Genomic DNA, 25,825 nt, shown 5'->3' with positions numbered 1-25,825 from the left:
AATTGATGAGGCACATACTCCTCTTATCATGAATGGACATCGCCTCAGATTATATCACCGTCCAGCTTCAAGAGACTCCTCTGCACCCCTGATTAAAAAAAAACAAAATCAAAATCAATAATATATATCTATATATCTAATATAATAAAATGTTGTTACTACCCTATCATTATTTTTCCTGTAGATATCCCACTGGTGTTGTTACTCTGATCATGGAAATTTTGTCCAAGTACTTCACTGGTGTTGTTACTCCTCCGGTGTTATTATTCTGATCATGGAAATTTTGTCTAAGTACTTCACAGGTGTTGTTACTCTGATCATGGCAATTTTTTCTAAGTACTTCACTGGTGTTGTTACTCCTTTGGTGTTGTTACTCTGGTCATGGAAATTTTGTCTAAGTACTTCACCGATGTTTTTACTCCTCCGGTGTTATTACTCTAATCATGGCAATTTTGTCTAAGTACTTCACTGGTGTTGTTACTCCTCTGATGTTGTTACTATGATTGTGGTGGTTTTGTCTAAGTACTTCATGGGTGCTATTACTCCTCTGGTGTTGTTACCCATGGCGATGGTGATTTTTTCTAAGTACTCTGGTGTTGTTACTCCTCCGGTGTTGTTACTCTGTCGTGATTTCGTCTAAGTACCTTGGTGCGGTTACTCCTCAGGTGTTGTTACTCCATGGTGATTTCGGCTAATTGTTCAATTGGTGTTGTTACTCTTCAGGTCTTATTATTCCCTCGATGTTGTTACTCCTCTGTTGTCGTTACTCTGCCAAGGTAAGTCACCAGGTACATCCCCAATCAACTTTGTGGATTTGAATTGATGATTCATTTGACATGACTCGATATGGCCGAGGACAGTCATCCCCTAGTTGGGGGGAGGTACTATAATTAATGAAAAAGATGCCATAATTAAATTACAATAATGACTTGTTATTATCATTATTGAACCTTGTGCTAAGTGTGTACACTCCATGATTTCCACCATACTTCACACGGTTACCCATATACATCAGGACTTGAATTTAGTACTATTGTAATAATGAAGAACACTTTCCAATGCTACAAAGTAATTACCACTCATTATTACCATTATCCGCCTTGGATTTTTCCATATTTCACTATTACCCTCCCAGATTTCACTCTCACTGCACCCCATCACTATCACAACCCTCTCAATGCAAATCTACCTGTCGGCACTCCTCCTCGGCAATGTGATGTCACCTCGAAGTGTTGTTGCAAAGTCATTGTAGAATGAGTGTGCAGGCTGTGAGACATGAACCAGAAAGCACAGAGTAGGTTCGACGAAATGCAGATGTTTAGCAAGTCTTCTTGGATGCAGGATGGCAAGTGTATTTTGAGAGGCTACAAGGATTTGATGAAGCTATCACAGTTGAATTTGCGTTAAACCTAGAAGGAAATCAATCCAGAGTTAGTGGGTTGGATATTTCTGTCATGGAGGAAGTTATTTCGATTGTTAGCAGGTTGAAGCGAGGAGGTCAAAAATGGTTCTCTTGGAAGTCTCCTCTACTACAGTTTCAGGAATTGTTTTTGTAGGTTGGGGAGACAACGTTCCAGAAAGGAAGGGAGTATGATTGTCAATCTCTACCATACCCATTAGCTAAGGTGGCATATCTTATTACGAGGTATGTTACCTACGAAGGTCATTTTTCTACACTATTTAAATACCATTTCAAACTCCTGGCATGCCTTCGGTTTCGGCATGCCCAGGTTCATTCTTTAGACATGACATACTTTATATGGAGCAACATTCACTTAATGGCGTAGTCTGCCCACCGGTCTTGACAACCATTAGCGGTTCTCACAAATCACGTGTTAGTAAGATTATTGGTGGTGCATGCTCTATCTTGAACCTTCGTTCCTTGGACACAATTCACCAAGCTAGCGGAGGAAGAACTTGCGGGTATGTTGCCTGCAAGGGAGGAGGAAGAAGACTTAGTAGCGGAAGAAGAGGCTACAGACGATGTTGTTCTAGCGTCGTCTGTTGGCCCAATAGAAATAGACATAATGGCGATAGAAGAGAGTGCCGTCGACGTTGCTCCATCAGAACCAGCGTCGATTGCCAATTTAAGAGGAGAACCACCACCCTTGGATGCAATTACAGGTGGTGCTGACACACAAGAACCAACATCACCTGTCCAAGCAATTGAAGAACCTTTGGTTAAAAATGTAGGTGGTGCTGACACACATGAACCAACACCACCTATCCAAGCAGTTGAAGAACCTTTGGTTGAAAATGTAGGTGGTGTCGACACACAAGATCCAGCACCACCTGTCCAAGTAGTTGAAGAACCTTTGGTTGAAAATGTAGGTGGTGCTGACACACAAGAACCAACACCACCTATCCAAGCAGTTGAAGAACCTTTGGATGGAAATGTAGGTGGTGCTGCCACACAAGAACCAGCACCACCTGCTCAAATGAATGTGGAACCTTTGGAAGAAACAAGGGCCGCAATCAACACTGCTCCACAAGAACCAGTGTTGGTTGCTGGGCAGAAGGACAATTTGGAAGAAGCACATGCAGAAGGAGAAAAAGGGAGCATAGAATAGTCGTGAACATAGAAGAAGAAGAAGGAGGGCCTGTGTCAACAAGCATTAAGAGAATGGAAATTGATGAAATTATTCCTCGCTCTCCTTTTATTGCATGTTTGCCAAAAGGGGCAAGGAAATTCCGTTCTCCTAGATGCATGGAAAAAGAAAAATCTTCTCCCCTGATCCTAAAATTTGTTGGGATGGTTAGAGGCATCATTATGGACACCGTTACTCAAAAACAAGTGTCAACTAGTGAACAAATTGAGCTAATTTAAGGGTAGGTGGTCGGCACTGCCACACAAGAACCAGTGCTGGCCGAAGGACAAAATGAAGAAGCGATGTCCGGTACTACTTCTATAAAACCATTAATATCATCATGGTCTACTTCATCTAAATCTACAAAATCACTGACCTTATCAATATGCTGCTTAGTAGTAACTTCTCCTGTACCATCATATTGGGGAAGCCTTTAACCATAATTAAGAGGCAAATCATGAGGTTGAGCGGGCCAAATGAGAGGGGCATATCTCGATGCCATGACTACTACCTGAGTAGTGGAAAATCATGAAGTTGAGCGGGAAAAATGAGAGGGGCATATCTCGATGCCATGACTACTACTTGAGTAGTTGGGTGACTAGCGGACGGTGTGACAGAAACAACAAATGATGGAAAAACTGGATGTATATATGTTGAAACAGACAATGAAGGACCCAGAAATGATGTGAAGACAGAACCATATATTGAACTGGCTTGTAAAGGGCCTGTTTTTTGAGACAAGACTATATTTTTAGTAGTTTTCTAGACTTTATTAACCAAACTTTTCAGTTTACTAAACTATTGAAGAATATTTCGATTGAACTCTTTTTCTGTAAGTGGGGTATAAGGACTAACAACATATAAATGCACTAGTATTTCAGGAATATAGGAGCAGGATCTGGTTTTAGACAAAGGAACTTGAGAATCAATTTCTAGTAAAGAGACAGATCTCCTAAGAGGGATATTACTTGCTTGACTTTCCACCACAATCCTCTCCTTCCTTAGTAATGTTTCAGGATCACAAACAACCATAGGGGGATTTGGATCAGGATTCTAGCTGGTATACCTCCTAGAGGCCAAATCTTCTCATATAAATTTGCGTGCAACTAATTTGTCACAAGTGTTCACAATCATAAGAGCTATGTAATTAATTCTTGAAGTCAAATGACAATACAAGGAATTTAGCCATTATTCCTTGATAATTGATCAACTGTAGCACCTATTTTGAAAATCCACTAATTTTTTTGTAACATCTTATAGTTCAAATTGCACACAACAAGCAATAGCATTTGAAGTCCAATAACAAAGCATTACGAGCAATAAGAATGTAATAAAATACTTTTACCTAGATACACAAATGCTTTGTACCGTCCATGGGACCAAGAATTAAAAAAGAACACCACTTGCATAATATCCTTTACATTCCTTATTCCAAAGATGCCTCAACTTGCCATAGGTTTTAGTGGTGTTTTCAATCAATCTTAATATAACTAGTATTTTTTGTGTTAGTAAACTCTACAAGCTATATAAAACACTGCAATCTTCATAATGCATTGTGTCTTATGCTCTCTCTTTTATTCCTTCTTCTCCTTTTTTTTTTGTATATAGGAAGATGTATCATGAAGTGCAATGTATTTTCATCTTCTTGTTTACAAAGTGAACATCGGCATTCTTTTATATTCTTCTATATATATTTTTCCATATCCTTCTTTTTAGTACTAAGTAATAATAGCTTAACTTAAATTAACAAAGTAAATGTTTTCATTGTAATTAGAGATTTTATTTTTTTGAAATATTAACCTTAAGTTGATAAAATCTCATTCTCTTATCTTCAGTAACCTTTTTTTTGCACTAAATTAAAATAACCTATACTTTATTCAACTATTTTTTTCTTTCCAATTTTCTTATTTTTATTGTATCCTCTGATCATTATACTCACCCTTATTTGAAAATACGTTGTATCATTACATTCATGTACGTCCATAATCATAACCACATCTAGCTAAATGCAACTTAATTATGTGATTTTGAATACATAAAATGGATTCAGCCTAAAAGATTCACACACTCAAATGACACCAATTACACAATTCAATTTTATCATTTTAAAGAATAAGTACCAAAGTTAGAGTAAAATTGAGTGAAAAATTGTCAAAAAGACCAAAATATCCACTATGCTCTACCATAGCATCAACTTTAAAAAAAATAGTCTATTCACTAAACATTTTTACCTTTACAGTGGAATAAATATTTTCACAAGATTGTGATTTTTTATTATTTAAAATATGCTTTTAATATATAAATAATATTAACACTAAAACAATTCCATGACACTACAATTATGCAATTTATAAATTTTAAACTTAATTTTCAAAAAATCAACCTAAAGATATACTAGTGGTCAAAAACGTGGTATGGAAATTACACTGTTGTTTCTATACAGCGGCCAGGGGCAAGTTACAGTTGAAGGTCCCGCAACAAAGCATTACAAAAGTCTTGCTGCCCCACTCTGTGGCGTTGTCTATAGAGGCCACAAATTAATCCAATGGTATCTTTTGTCGGTATTTGGTAAAAAAATTCAAAAAATCACGCCCTATCAAGAATCGGGGGCACCAAACGATAACCTAAATTTTCAAAAATTTGTACCATATTTTATTATAGTCTTGCACAAATTTCCATTATTTTCTAAATTAATTTGTGATTTCTTTAAACCACAATATTCCAATTTATTTCCTACTCTGAAAGAATCCGACAAAAGATAAACACAAGAGTTACACTTCACAACTTTTACTCCATGTGAAAAGTGGGAACAAAGCATCAGATGTATTGAATTCTTTTGAATATCGATGGATCCACCTTATCAACTGTAAGTGGACATTTGAATAACGTCCTGGCAACCAATGCATAATAACACAGCAGGCATGGGAGGATGATGATGCCCCCGGACAAGAGTACGTAATGGCCGTCATTTGCAAAAGACCCACCGATAAAGGGAGAAATCGAAATTAGGCTGTCTTCCACCATCAGAAAATGCCTCATATAAACTATAAGGAGAGTCGACGTGACAACACGATGCTATTTGATTTCTTTTACGCTGCACAATCGTCAAATATCTTTGGTAGTGGAAGACCAACCTGGTCTTACCATCATGACATTTTCTCTTTTTTATTTCTTTAATGAAAAAGTTGATAGTTTTGAAAAATTCTCAGTTTGAAAAATTCTCATTTTTTTTTTTCTTTTATGAATTCACCCTAATTTCCTTTTTTAAATGTTTTTCAGTACATCCACAAGATTTCTTCACATGATAAAATCTTTATGCACAACTTTTTCTAATTGTAGATGTCTACTTACTTTTTTGTTACCATCACCCAGCAACACATCTCTTTTCCTACATCTTCTTTTTCTCTGGCCTTTCAATTATTTTTTTCAAAAATTAACTTTTATTTTCATTAAAATATTTCTATATATATTTTAAATAAAATCTCTATATCAATTATACTAAAAGTAACCATAATTAAAAAATTTCATATTTCTTAAAAATTATATGTTTTTATTAATATTTAATATAAAAGGGTGTAGAAAATATATAACAAAAAATTCTTAATATCTACATTAAAAATAAAAAATAGAACTCGTTACTTATATTTAATATAAAATGGTATATAACATATATATGCACGCGACGTGCATGATTAGACGGCTGGGGCGGATGGCTTTCGCTCCCCCCAGCCGGGATCGATTCCTGCGGGGTGTTTCTGTGGACCGCGCTTTGGTCATCTGCTCGCTTCGGCCTTATGGACGATTTGTAACAGCTATGCCGTAAATATTCTGAAATTCTCCTGGCTTCGGCATATGCTGTAAAAATCTGCTGGCTTCGGCCATATGTTGTAAAAAATCTGCTAGCCTCGGCCATATGTTGATTTTCCCTCTAAAAAAAAACATATATATAACAAAAAAAACTCTTAATATCCACATTTAAATTTAAAATAAAAAATAGAACTATTTACTTATATTTAATATAAAACCATATATAACATATATATAACAAAAAGCTCTTAATATCCACATTTAAAATAAAAAATAGAACTCTTTACTTATACAAAAACAAAATGCAAAAATTTCTTTGTGTAACTCTTTGTTAACTAGATTTATCAAGAGTAAATAGGGATCAAGTCCCTCAAAGTATAAAGTTTTTTAAATTGAAAAAACTAGACATGGAGAGGCTAGATATGGTCCATTGAGATACTAGAAAAGGCGGGAGATAACAACTATAAACCATATCTACCACCATACATGCACATCTACTTAGTGGTCAATGTAGAGAATCCAAAACTCTATGAGCCTTTCATGTTGGATCAAGAAGAGGAACAAATCAACCTTCTTTAAAGGATGTGGCACCAAATTCTCAAGGATAGTTGACAAAGAATAATAAATATAGTTTGAAAAAAAAGGTCTAGGACTACAAGATAGGGGTAGCATGACCTTTGTGGTAATTGAGTTGAAAAAACAACTTCTAGGCAAGCCTAAAAGGTATAGCTAGGAGAAGGTAGAGGAAATTTCCCTCACATCATTAAATAAAAACTTTTGGGGACCAAAATCCTCCCAAAATGGGGAAGTGTGATCTGGATTTGACCATTATATTATTTGACATCCATCTTGAAGCTTTGATGAACACTAAATTTCGAGGGTGCTTCATTTCAACCCCTAATGGCTCAAATCTCCTAAGCATGTGGGTTATGGACCCACAAAAGCTCCACTCTCCTCAATAAAATTTGCAGCACGAACTCATAACTTTCCGCTGAACCCCAAATTTCATTTTCACCTTTGCCCAAAACCACTTATTTTGAGAGGCTACAAGGATTTTATGAAGCTATCGTAGTTGAATTTGTGTTAAACCTAGAAGGAAATCAATCCAGAGTTAGTGGGCTGGATATTTCTGTCATGGAGGAATTTATTTAGATTGTTAGTAGGTTGCGGCGAGGAGGTCATAAATGGTTCTCTCGGAAGTCTCCTCTACTACAGTTTCAGGAATTGTTTTTGTAGGTTGGGGAGACAACGTTCCAGAAAGGAAGGGAGTATGATTGTCAATCTATACCATACCCATTGGCTAAGGTGGCGTATTTTATTATGAGGTATGTTACCTGCGAAGGTCAGTTTTCTACACTATTTAAATACCATTTCAAACTCCTTGCATGCCTTCGGTTTCGACATGCGTAGGTTCATTCTTTAGACATGATATACTTTATATGGAGCAACATTCACTTAATGGCACAGTCTGCCCACCGGTCTTGACAACCATTAGCAGTTCTCACAAGTCATGTGTTGGTTAGATTATTGGTGGTGCATGCTCTATCTCGAACCTTCGTGGCTTGGCCACAATTCACCAAGCTAGCAAAGGAAGAACTTGCGGATATGTTTCCTGCAAGGGAGGAGGAAGAAGACTTAGCAGCGGAAGAAGAGGCCACAAACGACGTTGATCTAGCGTCGCCTTTTTGCCCAATAGAAATAGACACAATGGCGATAGAAGAGAGTGTCATCGACGCTGCTCCATTAAAACCAACGTCAATTTCCAATTTAAGAGGAGAACCATCACCCTTGGATGCAATTACAGGTGGTGCTGACACACAAGAACTAGCATCACCTGTCTAAGCAATTGAAGAAGCTTTGGTTGAAAATTTAGGTGGTGTTGACACACATGAACCAACACCACCTATCCAAGCAATTGAACAACCTTTGGTTGAAAAATGTAGGTGGTGCTGACACACAAGAACCAGCACCAGCTATCCAAGCAATTGAAGAACTTATGGTTGAAAATGTAGGTGGTGCTGACACACAAGAACCAACACCACCTGTCCAAGCAGTTGAACAACCTTTGGATGGAAATGTAGGTGGTGCTGCCACACAAGAACCAACAACACCCGCTCAAATGAATGTGGAACCTTTGGAAGAAACAAAGGCCGCAGTCGACACTGCTCCACTAGAACCAGTGTCGATTGCTGGGCAGAAGGACAATTTGGAAGAAGCACACGCAAAAGGAGAAAAAGGGAGCATAGAACAGTCGTGAACATAGAAGAAGAAGGAGGAGGGCCTGTGTCAACAGGCATTAAGAGAATGGAAATTGATGAAATTATTCCTCGCTCTCCTTTTCTTGCGTCCTTGCCAAAAGGGTAAATGAAATTCTGTTCTCCTAAATGCATGGAAAAAGAAAAATATTCTCCCCTGATCCTAAAATGTGTTGGGATGGTTAGAGGCATCATTATCGACACTATTACTCAAAAACCAATGTCGACTGGTGAATCAATTGAGATAATTAAAGGGTAGGTGGTTGGAACTGCCACGCAAGAACCAGTGCCGACCGAGGGACAAAATGAAGAAGCAATGGCCAGTACTACTTCTACAAAACCATTAGAGGATGATGTTGTTGATAAGACTACCCCCCAAGGACTAGAGACAATTCCTGAGCAGATGGAAGAGGATGGTCAGGTAGCAGATAAACCGCAAGAAGAAGGTGCCAAAGACACTACCCCACAAGACCCTGTAGTGAATCCAGAGCCACAAAGGGAAGACGTAGAGATCCAAATACTTGAAGAAGGAGATGGCGGGGTTGTTCCCTGAGTCGGGGAACAAATGGAAGAAATTAGAATAAAACAAGAACCAATTGATGTATTTGTCAACGTCAACCTACCAAGCCCTGGACCAGTTGTGAGACATGTGGAAGAAGTTGTTGTAAAACAGGAATTCATCAAGCAATGTGCAAAAAGGAGACCCCTCTTAAAGAAAGATCTCAGTCACAACTCAAAGAAAACATGCAGTTGAAATTGGAAATCATTAAACTAAGAAAATAGGTACAAAACTTATGAACAAGAGTGAGGAAGCACAATAAAAATGTTGCAAAGCCTCGACCTGAAATTGTTTCAGTGGCAACACAGACCGAAGATAGGGTCATAACTTCAACGGCTGCACAAACTGAGTCATTCTTGAATTTATTTGAGTCTCGTGAATTCTTGATGGTTGTAGAGACTTAGAAATGGCAGGTTTCTATAACTCGCCTCAAACGATGGTCCATTTCTCTGGAAGCCCATCAGGCAGGAATAAGGGAAATTTATGAGCAAGTTGTGAAAACAGTCTCTGACTACATAAAACAAATAGAGAAGGAAAAGCATAAGCAAGAGAGATAGCATAAGTGAATCGAAGGACTAGAAGAACAGGTGAAGCTATTAAAGGCTGATAAGGAAGAAATGTTTACTTTGTCGCAACCGATAATGGCTTGCCGACCCCCTGCTCATAGCTACACTTTGTTCATCCATGAACAATACCTTTTCTTTTGTTTAGAAAGTGTCAACCATGAGATAGAAGATTCAATGCAATTTCTGCGCATCTTGAGATGCCACAATATTCTGGATCAACACTTGATGTGCGAGTTATACATGCATGATTATTTTTTGGGTGATGATCAATCATTTAACCCAGTGCCATGCGTGGGAGACATTCAACTGAGAGCCTTTACCTCCTACACATTTAATTAGGTTAAATGGAAGAGGGCCTTCGACACGTTTGGAGAGAATCAAGAAAATAGGCCACTTGTCCTTCGGTTGGAGAATTGTCTATGTGTGAATGATTATAACAGACACGAAACCCTCTTAGGGATCGAAGGACGGAAAGAACAAATGTTGGAAACCCAGAAATGGTGACTTTACATATGCACAAAACAAATATGTTTTTAATATATTAATATTATAATATTATAATTTAAACATTATTGTTCAAATATAGCCATTACTTGAAATTATGTCTCTACATTGCTTTCTATTTAAGCCTTTTCCATGGTCTACCTCTTCATCTCGTCCTGATGATGAACCACACTTTTTGGTTCGAAACACTGGCAAAAAAATTCTCTCATGTGATTTCTACTGAAAGACTTTGTTTAATTCATTATGGATCATAGAAGCTTGAATACAGAAAATATTTACTTGTCAAGAGGAGACCCAGGACAACTGCCAGAAATGGTGGACGCTATCGTCATCAGCCGTCAGGATGCATTAGCCTTTTGGGGCCCCCAATTTTTCTCAGGCTCTAAATAGGGTACCTCGGTATATTGCATACATGCGGCTTTGTGGGGTCTGATGGATGGGTCTACGCAAACGATTCCCCATTATCTGGCTGCCAACTGATTAGTATACTCCAGCTTACGAGGTAGGCAATGATTCGTAGAAGGAAGTCATCCAAACATATGGATATAAGCCTTTGAGGACATAAATGGTTGCAAAATACGATCTCGCACAACTTCATGTTGATCATCGCACTTCCAACCTCGATCTATGTAGACACCAAACTGCATGAGGACATGTAGTAAGGCTAGTTAGGGGGAGATGTTGGTGGCTAGATTTGCATACGTTTACTCACCCTTTTACCCTATTCTTTTTATCCATTTCACGCTAATAATGGTTAATCAATATCTTAAAACGCACAAGTATACCTCTTGTCATGTCTTTATGGATTATTGGTCAATGAAGCATATTTGTATAGGATTAGTACCTAAGAAGCTTGTTAATTCATATATTTCTGCAGATTTGAAGGAAGAATGACTAGGACCATGATTCATTGAATGATACCATCAAAGCTGGCAACACTATCCTTGAACATTGGTTGCAACGGTGAATTAATCTCTCGATTGACACGTTGAAATATTTTACATTCTGTTTCATTATGAAAACCACCACGTTATTAAAGGCAGACAACGTCATAATTCTAGGAACTGTATTATTAACAAAATGTATAAAGTAGAGTTGCGAGTTGTGAAAGCTATCGTTGTTAAGAGTCGTTAAGGTCACAGGAGAAATACTTTAACTTTGAGTTTGTAACAGCATACTTGTAATATTTCTTTAATTAATGACAGTTTTATATTTTGATCATATTGTGATTTGTTGATCTCACCACAACCTTGATCAAGGAGTTGGGCCCACTCTCATGACCAGGTGCTACTGGATTAGATGTGTGTTTAGGTTTATTTTCATGAGTTTATTGCTAATGTGAATGTTTATCAGTGTGTGTTGTGAGTCCTAATTGATGTTACTCTTATTGATGTTACAATTATTATTTGTTGTTACTCTTATTTGTTGTTACAGTTATTGCTTGTTGTTACACATTGATGAATTTATAATTAATGTTCATGTTGGGTAGGGAAACTTTGGCCTGCACATGCAGTGCACGATCACCTTGAAATAACTAGTAGAACCCCGGGTTGACAATTAAATGTGGATTGGGTGAATTGCATGATTCATACTTGAACACCAACACTACCCATCACCAAAAAAATAGAATTTGATCTTTCGGCAATTGCTCATCCTCCTCGTATTGATCTTGAGCATAATTCTACTGAAAAGGTGGTCTTACTTATTGTTGTGACTTCGGACCCTTCTACTCTCTTGGTTTATTTTGCAGTTTTGGTTGCCTTCGAAAATTTGGGTTTCTAATTTATGGACCAATCTGAGGTTCTCTAGATGTTGCCCTGTCAGTCAGAGATATTTTCTCCATCATCTTCTCCATGGTTTTGACAAATGTATCAGATTTAGCATCAACAGAAGTAGAAGGCTCTTCTTTTATTATGATTCTTTTCTCTGCTTTCATTTTGGATTTCTTTGCTGACAGATTACCTTCCACACTCATTGCATTATTTTTCATGTCCTCCGGTGTTGTTGGATTTCTTTCCCTAAGTTGGTAGGCCATCTCAGGGTCGAAAGCATTAGGATAATGAAGTAAGGCCAGCCCAAGAGGGGGCTTTATCTCTGCAGGAATAGAATTATACACTTTATTGAACCTCACAGGAAAGTCTTGGACAAATTCTCTGCGCTGTCTTTTTTAGATTATTATAGTCAACCAGAATTTGCAAGGGATTCTTCTTCTCACCCCACCTTGCAAGAAAAGCATCTTCCAACTCTTGATAATTGGCAAAGGCTCTCAGGCGAGAACTCCTCAACCACTTCTTGACATCACCAGAAAAGCTTTGAGCAAACAATCTGACTTTAACATCATCACAGTATACTTCCTCTAAATATACAAAATCACTGGCCTTATCAATATGTTGCTTAGTAGTAACTTCTCATGTACCATCATATTGGGGAAGCCTTTGACCATAATTAAGAGGCAAATCATGAAGTTGAGCGTGCAAAACTAGAGTGGCATATCTCGTTACCATGACTACTACCTGAGTAGTTGGGTGACTAGCGGACGGTGTGATAGAAACAACAAATGATGGGAAAACTGGATGGATATATGTTGAAACAGACAATGAAGGACCCAAAGATGATGTGAACTCAAAACCATAAATTGAACTGACTTGTAAAGGGCCTGTTTTTTGAGACAAGACTGCCTTTTCAGTAGTTTTCTAGACTTTATTATCCAAACTTTTCAGTTTAGTAAACTACTAAAAAATATTTTGACTGAAATCTTTTTCTGTAAGTGGGGTATAAGGACTAACCACATATTAATCCACTAGTATTTTGGGAATACAAGAGCAGGATCTGGTTTTAGACAAAGGAACTTGAGAATCAATTTCTGGTAAAGAGACAGATCTCCTAAGAGGGCTATTACTTGCTTGACTTTCCACCACAATCCTCTCCTTCCTAAGTAATATTTCAGGATCACAAACAACCATAGGGGGATTTGGATCAGGATTCTACCTGGTATACCTCTTAGAGGCTAGATCTTCTCATATAAATTTGTGTGCAACTAATTCGTCACAAGTGTTCACAATCATAAGAGCTATGCAATTAATTCTTGAAGTCAAATGAAAATATAAGGAATTTAGCCATTATTCCTTGATAATTGATCAACTATAGCAGCGATTTTGAAAATCCACTAATTTTTTTTAACATCTTATATTTCAAATTGCACACAACAAGCAATAGCATTTGAAGTCCAACAACAAAGAATTACGAGCATTAAGAATGGAATAAAATACTTTTACTTACATACAAAATACTTTGTACCATCCATGGGACCAAGAATTAAAAAAGAAACACCACTTGCATCATATCCTTTACATTCCTTATTCCAAAGATGCCTCCACTTGCCATAGTTTTTAGTGGCTTTTTGAATCATTCTTAATATAACTAGTATTTTTTGTGTTAGTAAACTCAACAAGCTATATAAAACAATGAAATCTTCATAATGCATTGTGTCTGACTCTCTCTCTTTCTTTCTTTCTTCTTTTGTTTTTTTTGTATATAGGAGGATGTATCATGAAGTGCACCGTATGTTCATCTTCTTGTTTACAAAGTGAACATTGGGGTTCTTTTATATTCTTCTATATATATTTGTCCATATCATTCTTTTTGGTACTAAGTAATAATAGCTTAACTTAAATTAACAAAGTAAATGTTTTCCTTGTAATTAGAGATTTTATTTTTTTGAAATATTAACCTTAAGTTGATAAAATCTCATTCTCATATCTTTACTAACCCTTTTTTTACAATAATTTAAAATAACCTATATTTTATTCAACTATTTTTTTTTTCCAATTTTCTTATTTTTATTGTATCTTCTAATCATTATACTCACCCTTATTTGAAAATACATTGTATCATTACATTCATGTATGTCCATAACCGTAACCACATCTAGCTAAATGCAACTTAATTATATTCCAAACAAAGAAAACATGGAAATTATCACAATTATGATAAGTATAAACCCATACTCAAGTCATTCATTTAACTAATTGACACGCACAATGTAATTAATTGATATTTTGATGTTTTTATTGGAAATAGGTGATATAATTTGAGTGAGATTGTAATTTTTTAGTTGTTTAAAATGTGATTTTGAATACATAAAATGGATTCAGCCTAAAAGATTCACACATTCAAATGATGCCAATTACACAACTCAATTTTACCATTTTAAAAAATAACTACCAGATTTAGAGTAAAATTGAGTGAAAAATGCCAAAAAGACCAAAATATCCACTATGCTCTACCATAGCATCAACTTTAAAAAAAAAATAGTCTATTCACTAAACATTTTTACCTTTACAGTGGAATAAATATTTTCACATGATTGTGATTTTTTATTATTTAAAATATGCTTTTAATATATAAATAATATTAACACTAAAACAATTCCATGACACTACAATTATGCAATTTATAAATTTTAAACTTAATTTTCAAAAAATCAACCTAAAGATATACTAGAAGGTCAAAAAAGTGGTATGGAAATTACACTGTTGTTTCTATACAGCTGCCCAAGGGCAAGATACAGTTGAAGGTCCCGCCACAAAGCATTACAAAAGTCTTGCTGCCCCACTCTGTGGCGTTGTCTATAGAGGCCACAAATTAATCCAATGGTATCTTTTGTCGACATTTGGTAAAAAAATTCAAAAAATCAAGTGCCATCAAGAACCGGGGGCACCAAAAACCCTAAAATTTAACAGCTATAACCTAAATTTTCAAAAATTTATACCATATTTTATCATAATCTTGCACAAATTTCCATTATTTTCTAAATTAGTTTGTGATTTCTTTAAATTACAATATTCCAATTTATTTCCTACTCTGAAGGATCCAACAAAAAATAAACACAGGAATTACACTTCACAACTTTTACTCCATGTGAAAAGTGGGAACAAAGCATCCGATGTATTGAATTCTTTTGAATATCGATGGATCCACCTTATCAACTGTAAGTGGACATTTGAATAACGTCCTGGCAACCAGTGCATAATAACACAGCAGGCATGGGATGATGATGATGCCCCCGGACAAGAGTACGTAATGGCCGTCATTTGCAAAAGACCCACCGATAAAAGGGGAAATGGAAATTACGCTGTCTTCCACCATCAGAAAATAAGTGGAAGACCAACCTGGTCCTACCATCATGACATTTTCTCTTTCTTTTATGAATTCACCCTAATATCTTTGGTAGTGGAAGACCAATCTGGTCCTACCATCATGACATTTCCTCTTTTTTTTTTTTCTTTAATGATGCCCATAAGGCCCACCGATAAAAGGAGAAATGGAAAGAAATGGAAATTAGGCTGTCTTCCACCATCAGAAAATGCCCCGTATAAAATATAAGGAGAGTCGACGTGACAACACGATGCTATTTGATTTCTTTTATGCTGCACAATCGTCAAATATCTTTGGTAGTGGAAGACCAACTTGGTCCTACCATCATGACATTTTCTTTTTCTTTTTTTTCTTTAATGAAAGAGTTGATAGCATGTAACAGAGTTTTGAAAATTTTTCACTTTTTTTTATGAGTTCACCCTAATTTCCCTTTTTAAATGTTTTTCAGCACATCCACAAGATTTCTTTACATCGTAGAATCTTTATGCACAACTTTTTCTAATTGCAGATGTCTACCTATTTTCTTGTTCACCATTACGGAGCAGCGCATCTGTTTTTCTACATTTCCTTTTTCTCTGGCCTTTCAATTATTTTTTTCAAAAATTTACTTTTATTTTCACCAAAATATTTCAATATTTATTTTAAATAAAATCTCTATATCAATTATATTAAAAGTAACTATAATTAAAAAATTTCATATTTCTTAAAAATTATGTGTTTTTATTAATATTTAATATAAAAGGGTGTAGAAAATATATAACAAAAAAATCTTAATATCCACATTTAAAATAAAAAATAAAACTCTTTACTTATATTTAATATAAAATGGTATATAACATATATAACAAAAAAAACCTCTTAATATCCACATTTAAAATAAAAAATAGAACTATTTACTTATATTTAATATAAAACCATATATAACATATATATAACAAAAAGCTCTTAATATCCACATTTAAAATAAAAAATAGAACTCTTTACTTATACAAAAACAAAATGCAAAAATTTCTTTGTGTAACTCTTTGTTAACTAGATTTATCAAGAGTAAATAGGGATCAAGTCCCTCAAAGTATAAAGTTTTTTAAATTGAAAAAACTAGACATGGAGAGGCTAGATATGGTCCCTTGAGATACTAGAAAAGGCGGGAGATAACAACTATAAACCATATCTACCACCATACATGCACATCTACTTAGTGGTAAATGTAGAGAATCTGAAACTCTATGAGCCTTTCATGTTGGATCAAGAAGAGGAACAAGTCACCTTTCTTTAAAGGATGTGGCACCAAATTCTCGAGGACAGCTGACAAAGAATAATAAATATAGTTTTGAAGAAAAGGTCCAGGACTACAAGATAGGGGTAGCATGACCTTTGTGGCAATTGAGTTGAAAAAACAACTTCTAGGCAAGCCTAAAAGGTACAGCTGGGAGAAGGTAGAGGAACTTTCCCTCACATCATTAAATAAAAAAATTTGGGGACCAAAATCCTCCCAAAATGGGGAAGGGTGATCTAGATTTGACCATTATATTATTTGATATCCATCTTGAGGCTTTGATGAACACTAAATTCTAAGGGTGCTTCATTTCAACCCCTAATGGCTCAAATCTCCTAAGCATGTGGGTTATGGACCCACAAAAGCTCCACTCTTCTCAATAAAATTTGCAGCACGAAGTCATAACTTTCCGCTAAACCCCAAATTTCATTTTCACCTTTGCCCAAAACCACTTATAGGCCCTCTTCTGCAAACAAATCACAACAGGAGCTCAAGCTCGGGTTTTCATTTTTATTCACAGGTCTCGATTGGACCAATTGTGAATATGGACCAGCCCAAGTATGTGTTGGAGATGGAGATTGAAGAATTATGGCAATTGACGATGAAATAGTCCAGGATGAGGGAAATGACAGCAGGAAGGATAATCAATCAGAAGTTCAACCTAACTGACACGGAGAGGAAGATGAAACAGAAGACAACAGACATATAGCAACAGCAAAGGTGCAGAGAATTCAAACAACTACAAACTAAAGTTTGGGACCCTCAAGGTTTTCTATCAACATATGAAGACACATGATCAGGAGATCGTGAATTTTTTCTACTTTTGGAGTCTGATGCAGGAGCATTCAACTCAGAAGAATCATTGTATTTTAGTAGACATAGGGGGGTCTTGTGTTTTAAGGAAGTTGGTTTCCTAAGTGTTGAATTAATGTAATTATTAAGGTTTTGAGTGATTTTAATGAGAATAGGAATTAAGTATAGTGAGGCATATTTGTAAATGTTCTCGAATGTTGGAGAACATGAGAGCTTCAGGATAGTTGAGAGATTTGAGAATCCGTTGTAAATCTTAGATTAGGAGTTGGTTTCATGATTTGTGGATTAAAGAGGATCCTTAGGGATAAAGATGAGATTTTAGGATTTTGTTGAGAAGTTTATGGATCTAAACCAAGAATTGGTTATAAAATCCTTTTGTATAAATGTAAGCCTAAAAGGCATAGTCAAGTTAGATAGTTAGACGTTGTGGGTTAGATAATTGATTGTAAGCCTACGAGCAGTTAAGAAAGCAGAGGCCACTAATACGGAAGATCAGGCCAAGGAGAGAGTTCCTGTGTAAATACCTGTTTATTAATACAAACAACTCGATTCTGAGTTTGTGTGCGTATGGAGTAATTTAGTTATAATCTATGTGTGAACTAGAGTAAGTTCTGTGTAACAGAGGTTGTAGGTGGAATGCGAGCATAGCATAGAGAAGAAGAATGATATGAAGGATCATAATGGATCGCTTGAATCCATTCTAAGGATCACAGTCGAGATGCAGGAGTGAGTGTGTTAAGAGCATGCGGAGTTAAGCTCAGGAGGAAGTTGTGATGCAAGAGATCTAAAGACCGAAAACCTGGAAGAACCCCAAACCCACAGAAGAACACTGAAGAAACGGTATAAAAACTGTTAGAGTCGGTCTGTTCAGCCCTCCGTTAGAGATCAAAACCTCTTTTGTTGCATTTCATTTTAGGTGTCTCATTCAGATCGATCATCTGCATTCCATTAGGAGCATTGATCTTTTGACGGAAGGGTCTTGTCTCCATACTTCCCTCATGTAATGTACCTGCTGGTTTGTGTCTGATCATCAAAGTTCATCAAAGTCAATTTTATAGTCATTATGGATGGTCTTTTGGTCAGCCAAGAGTCATTTCAGTCATTAGGGCTAGGGTTTCGCAAATTTTGTCTTCAAAGTGTCCAATAATGCAGCAGGCACATGAGGCTGTTCCTAATAAGTTTTCATTCCAAAATTTTCATTATCAATAATGCTTGAGAATGATTCTTCTTCAAAACTTTGTTTTGAAGAAGAAATCGTCAAATTTATTGTTTGTAATAAATATGTAATTTTTAAAGTTTTTCAGTCATGGAGTATTTCAAGCGCAGCCCTGGTCATCCTTTGCCGAAATCCAATGCCAACCATCCCTGCAAAAATTGACAAAAGTTTCATCATTCAAGTCAAAAAGTCAAAATGGAAACAAAAAACAGAGTTTGTATTAAAAGTGAAAAGTGCCAAATCCAAAACATTATGAAAGTGGGTTTCATGAGTCAAAATTTCAAAAGCTCTTTGTTTATAAATTATTCCTTCATTTGACAAGTTCATTTGCAAAAGAGAAGCAAGGTAGAGAAATTTTGGTGAGCAAAAGAGAAATTGAGCGAAAATCACTGTAAGGTTGCTACGCGACGCACTGGGCAGGAGGTGCGGTGCACTCATCCGACGCGGCGCATTGGGCCTCAGAACCCAGTGTAAAATAACACGGGCCCAGCGCACTCATTCGGCGTGGCGCATTGGGCGTGTTGCGCAGCGCACACAACCAAAGAGCTCGAAAAACTTCCAAACTTGCTCCAATCACCCGAAATCGCTTGGAATGGTCTTGAGACAAGTAGGTTGAACCTCCAAATACTATTTTCTATCCAAGTTGATGCTTGTTTTGATGGTGTGTGTTTCATGGTGCTTGTGTAAAACAATCAAACCCTACCTTTTAAAATACCTCAAAGAAACTTGCTGCTAGGGTTTCAATTCACTGTTTTGCTACCTATTTCATCATCCCTCCATTACTCCCTATCCCATTTATCCTTGGATTTCATTATTCCCTAAGTTCCCCTACCCCCCTAAGTTCATTAATTCCATATCCTAAGTTCCTTTTCCCAAAATTTCAAATGTAAACCCCAAACCCTAATCCTATACAAAGACTCCCATAACATCCCGTTTCTTTTCCTAGTTAACTCTATCCCAACAGTCCCTAAATTCCCATTATTTTTCCCTCTCCTAATAGTCCCTTGTTTCACTGTTTTCTCTTGGTAGCAGAGGTCAAGCACATCACCAAAAACAGTCCACCACAGTTTGACACATCAACACCCATTTCTCCAAGCCAATTTATCTATCAGTGGCTATGGCATCTGATCCTTCATATGATTATGAAGAGGAGACCCAAAGTGACTCACCCACAGAGATACATGCACCCAGGAGGCCTCATAGAGGTGGCAGACATATCAGAGAAGAACCGATCACTCTTGTCGAGTTACAGGCTTGCCCTCTTGCCATATTTTGTTTCCAGCATGAGTCATGTTATGAATTTTGTGAGAATGTTGATAATTTTCAGTTTCATCATGAGTTGGCCAGCTTATTTGTGTTGCATTTGCATGGTGATCAAGCCACTCTTGCTGGTGTTACTTTCACATTGACTCCAGAAACCATTTCATTAGCAACTGGCATACCAAACATTGGAGAACCATGGAACAAGAGGCAAAAAATTGATCGGCAGCACTATGAACCGTACATCAAACCCGACTTTTTGAGGCAGCTCAAGAGAGTATTTCCTTTTCGATTTCTCAAGGATGAGTATGCTCCTTTAATGCAACTCATCATGAAGTATTTCACCTGTGAGGGCTGGTTCTCCCGCTTATATGCTTATCACATCAGGTTGCTAATGCATTTTACTTGGGTACACATGATGAAAATTCCTTACTTCATATGTCGAAACATAGAGAAGATGACCATTCTTGCGCAGTACAAGACCCCTCAGCAGCAACTTAAAAATGTTTATCATTTTTCTCTCATCAAGATTGTGGTTGTTCATCAGCTTGGATTACAGGGCATCACTTGGGATGATTTCATCTCACGTGAGTTTTTCAGAGCTTCATAGGGACCTTCAAAGGTTGGGCACGAGACAAGTGGACCTTCTCAACATTATGAGGGCCATGAGACCACTAGTGTGCCGATGTTCATCACATATCAGAGGGGTACTAGACGATTATTTGCAGCAACAAAGCGAGTGTTATCTCCACCCGGGGTGGAAGGGGCCTCGCTTCCTTCATCAGCACAGCAGGTTCAGGACCAAGGCAAGAGGCCTCTACAGGAGGAAGGGCCATCAGATGAGTGAGAGACTAACTTCATTCTCATTGAGGGTGATGATACTGACATGGGCCCACAGAGTGCAAATCTTAGAGAGATCATTCAAGAGCAGTAGGCGGACATTGATGCCTTGCCCACCCACTTGGATAGAGCCCAATGGACTATACAGTACCTGGAGCGGAGGAACAAATAGCTTGAGGATCAGCAAGATGAAATAGAATTACAACTCATCAAAGAAAACCGACAACAAATCAAGAGGGCACAAGGTAAATTGACACCCATTGAGCAAAAAGATGAGGACCAGGAATATGTATTGGATAAAGTAAACATTCATTTGGAGAAATTTCTGGAGAAGGCCAATCGAGAAAAAACAATGCTGAGGTGCATGGCCTATCATTACATGGGGAGAAATATGAGTTCCAAGGCAAGAATCAGGAGCTTGAAGGCAAAACTAAAGAAGGCATCAAAGAGGCGAAAAGAACATGATAGACTCCAGATATTGGCTGAGGCTTCCTTGGCCTAACATAGCTCTTGATATAGAAGGGTCAGCCCAAATTTCAAGAAATTTGGAGCAATTTTTGCATTTTGGAAATTTTTTGCACAAAAAACAGAGTTTTCCTCCCTATGCGCCACGCCACGTGGCACTCGCTTTTGCTAGAGGGTTCCAAATCACAAAAAAATTGCATTTTCATATTTTTCATGCAAAATTACACTTTCCTACCTATGGCCAAGAAATTTGGGCAGGTTTTGACCCCTCAAAAAGGTCAAAAACACTCAAAAAAGGACCTCAGTGCCCCTATTTTGACACATAGGAAGCAGTGTTGGGAGAATGAATTTTTGGAGGGGCAAATGGAGGCCAAATTGAAAAATTCCACTTGGGTTGGAAAGTAGACAGGCAGACCTTTCCAGCAAGCACACCTAGAGCTCATTTGGACATCCGGAAGGCCCCCAAAAGTGGGTCCAAACAGTCACGACGCATAGAGAATCAGGCGTAGTGCATAGAGGAAAAATTGCCAGTTTGACCAAGTTTTGCTCTATTTTTCGCCCAGCTTCGCCTAGTTTGACTTTTTCACTTTCCTAATGGAAAATTTATGATGTAATTTGATGAAAATTGATGGATTATGATGTAAATATGTTAGCTTTTTACTTGTATAGGTAGATTCATCAATTTAGAGGTTGTTTAAAACTGAATGAATCAATTCCCTTGTTTTTAGAGGCATGCAGTTATCTTGCCTAGTTTCTAGTTCTCAGTTTAGAATCAGTTGGATCAGCTCCTAAACATGTGAGCTCGACCCCTAGAGGCAAGGATGAGCTATGATTGTCTATATTATGTTGTTTTTCAGTCATTAGCATGGTTGGACTCTTGAGAAAGCCTTGAGCTTCATTGTACATTCATTTTCAGTATTTTGGCTAAGGAATTGAGACCAGGATTTGCAGCACTCTTTGGGATTCATGTGGCAACTTGTCTTGGTACAGTGATTCTCTTTGTGATTTTGAATTTTTTTATGTGATTCCATTATCTATCTTATTTCTTCTGAACTAAACAAACAAGAGTGTAAGTAGAATTCATTGAAAGTGCAATGCTCTACTTGAAGTTTGCTTTAGTTATTTGATGTTTTCAGCTGTTTGGGGAGGATTCATGATTTCTCTTGCCCTCTTCAACACCTCACCTATCTTTTCTTTCCATTTCACTAAAATTTGAGTGCCAAAACGATTGCCTACCTTGCCCCATTGAGATCTCTGCAGAACTGAGCCTCAATCCCCGCACCCCAAAATGTGTCTTTCCATCTGAGCCAGCAAAACACTATTTTATTAAATCAAACTCTCTTGCACTTATACCTAGCCTAAAATAAGAATATATTTCAGTCATCTCAAGCCCCATAGATCATCATTTTCTAAGATTGACCTGGAGAGAACCCTCTCCTGACCTGATAGGGCTAGCTACTAGGCTGAGCGTGGTTTGATGTTGGCCCTGGACCCTACCTTTTCAGCCTAAGGTAAATCTAGGCACTAACAAAAACAAAGTAAAGGGAAGAATGAATAAGTGAAGTGTCGATGCATAGGAGCCATTGGATCAACTAGATCAACGGACAAGATTGTTTTCGATAAGTGGCCAGGATTAAGTCATGTAAAATGGAGTCAAGAAATGAACAACAAAGATCAAACCCAAGTGCTTGTGGAAGGTGAATCGCGAAAATTGATCTAGATAATCAGATCAATAGATCCGTTAGATCGGCAGATATTAATGGCAGAGGAATAGATTTGGATCATCAGATCGATAGATCTATTAGATCAACGGTGATCAGCAACTGTAGGGGTAGGAGAGTATGGGTTTCCTTGATCGTGGCTGAAGTCCTGCACTCATTCTTAGTCGTCAATCTGATTTTCAGACTTTTTGGTCACAATCAACTGCGGTGGTTAAGCCATTTTTAATCCGCGTGCTGGTTGGAGTCCCACAAGCCGTAGATTTGATGGCCGTTGTATCCAACGGATATCGGGTCATAAAGTGATCAGGCTTTAATTCCAAAAATGGACCCGAACATTTATAGGTCAAGGGTTTATTCCTTATCGGCTCCATAAGGGCGATTAAATGTCATGCAAGATTCCTGTATGATATCACTACTGACCGTCAGATCAAGTGAGCCTTGATCAAACAGTCGGGAATCGTCGATAGTTTCGCATCACAATATTTCATGAGTGGATGAACCTTGAGAAAATGCGATTTGCGATGTGCAATGCTCGGGTGTATCATCAACCATCGGATTGAAGGGTGAGATCAACGGTAGAGATTGAAGCCAGTAAGGCTTAGGCCTCAGCGGACCCAAGAAGTTTATCAACTCGATCTAAGTGATTTGAGTTCTGGTGGATGAATGGGTTTAAGTGGTGATACGATGTCACAGTCGTTGATCTGATGGAGTGAAATCAACAATGGAGGTTGAATGCGATAAAGGTAGAGCATCGGAAAATGTGCAAAGGTCGTGGATTGGTGGAAAGGTAAGGCTTACGTGTGTTTTATGTGTATTTCTATTATATAAGAATTATAATAGAAATAAACCAGATAAAGTTTTTATGGGTTAAGTTGAATATAACCAAAGTTAAAGAGTGGGCTTTGGTTAATATGCGTGGGGTATAAAACTAACCAAAGTTTATTGAAGGTTGAGTAAAGTACCACTAAAAGGTTAATTGAGGGTCATACTTGGATGGTCAAAAGTAACGTTTCTGCATAAACTTAATTAAGAGCCTAAACCTTAATTTGTGAAGATTTTCACCATAGATCAAGTGATTAAGGCTTGGGACCAGTGATATGCAATTTTATTTGCATAATGTGGGTATTGTCAGCTTAGCATGACATCACAATCTCTCATGGTTGATCCTTGTGCTTTCTTGTGTTTAATTCCTGAATTGAAAATGTTGGTGTGTTTAATACTTGAATTGAAAGGGTTGTGTTAGCCTCCTGCTGCAGCAGGTTAATCATCTTTCATGATCGACAGTTTTACATGCCAAATATGTCGTGCTATGCATGCTGCAATGCTCCATATTTGCTACAGATGGCCAAAAAGTATCCATAAGAGTAGGCTGGTCTAAGGGCCACTGCTGTGTTCCAATTTTGATAAAGCAATCCATTTTTGGTTTGAGGCAGTTTTTTCAGTTGGAGGTACTCAGGTTGGAGTTCACTAACATCTCTCTTTTTCTCATCACCCTTATTATATAACTCCCTATTAGTTTTTCCCTTCCCCTATTAAAATCATGTATATAAATCCCCTTATGTAAATACCCCTCCCTGGCAATATAGCCATACTTTCTACTAAGTCCGGGGAATCTCAGTCCATCTGGGACTGTTTTTAGCCCATCCAAGTCATTGAGGAACTAGTTTGACATCTGGTCAGCTAGCAACCTCTCCCTTAACCCTAAAGACCCCCAAAAAACCCATGATTTCACCTTTCCCCGTGAAAAATTTCACCCCACCGCTGTAAAAACCCACATTCTGCCCCTAACCCAAAGTTCCTGCGCATAAATATTAACCCGCGCCTGTATCTAACCCCGTAAACCCATTTTCCTAAGTTTGTAACCCATACGCCGCGCATATTAAAAAATGAATATTCCTGCGAATATTCCCACCCGTTAACCCCTTATCCCGTCGCGTCTGCCGCCAGCCGTCCGATCCACAGCCCCGCAGATCTACGGCTGGCGGGCATCCTTATCCCCGACACGCCCGGCCTTTAACGTCCGGGAGTTCGGCGGTTTCGCCGCCGTACTCCCGCCACGCGTCAGGCGCCGGGCTGTGGCGGAGGCCCTCCCTCTGAAACCGCCATCCCCCATAAGCGGTGCGCCACATACCGCTTACCGCCCCGCCCGGTGACGTCACCAGCCCATGTCACCCCCTGCACAGTCACCAGCCCACATCACCCCTCTGTACAGTCACCCGATGAGTCACCCGCCTGCGTGGCCTCCTGCCACGTCACTGCCACATGTCCCGCCACCGTACCTGCCACGTCATCGTCCGTACGTGATGACGTCATGCTGACGTCATCCCACCACGTCGCCATGCTGACGTCACCCGCCGTACAATGTTGACGTCATGCTGATGTCATCAGCCCTTTTTGGACGCAGAGGTGCGAAAGTCGCACTTCGGAGCCCCGGAATCGAATTCTGAGGCAGTTTTTGATGAGTTTTTGATGAGGATTTTTTGGGCCGAAATGGAGAATCTTCAGGGAATCTTTAAGGAATCTTCGCTCCATGCAGCCCCAGGAAGCCCGAAAAGGCGCAGAAATGATCCGTTTTCTTCACAGAGCATACCAAAATGATCAGAAGACAATTCCAGATGATACAGAGGCCGAACAGCGGCCATTTACTAGTGATTAGACACGCAACACAGCAGATCAGCAGCCCAGATTTTGTCAGAGAGTATCAGTGGAAGAAAGGACGCCAGAAAGAATCAGTCATGATTTTTTAGGGGCTCGAGGCACCTGAACATTGATGAAGCCCCCAGAAAATCAAATCGATA

This window comes from Pinus tabuliformis, chromosome 2_1, assembly GCF_031772625.1.
Source record: "Pinus tabuliformis cultivar Carrire ecotype Pingquan chromosome 2_1, CPIR1, whole genome shotgun sequence".
In the NCBI taxonomy this organism is placed as follows: Eukaryota; Viridiplantae; Streptophyta; class Pinopsida; order Pinales; family Pinaceae; genus Pinus; species Pinus tabuliformis.
Note: the sequence above shows the minus strand (reverse complement) of the source record.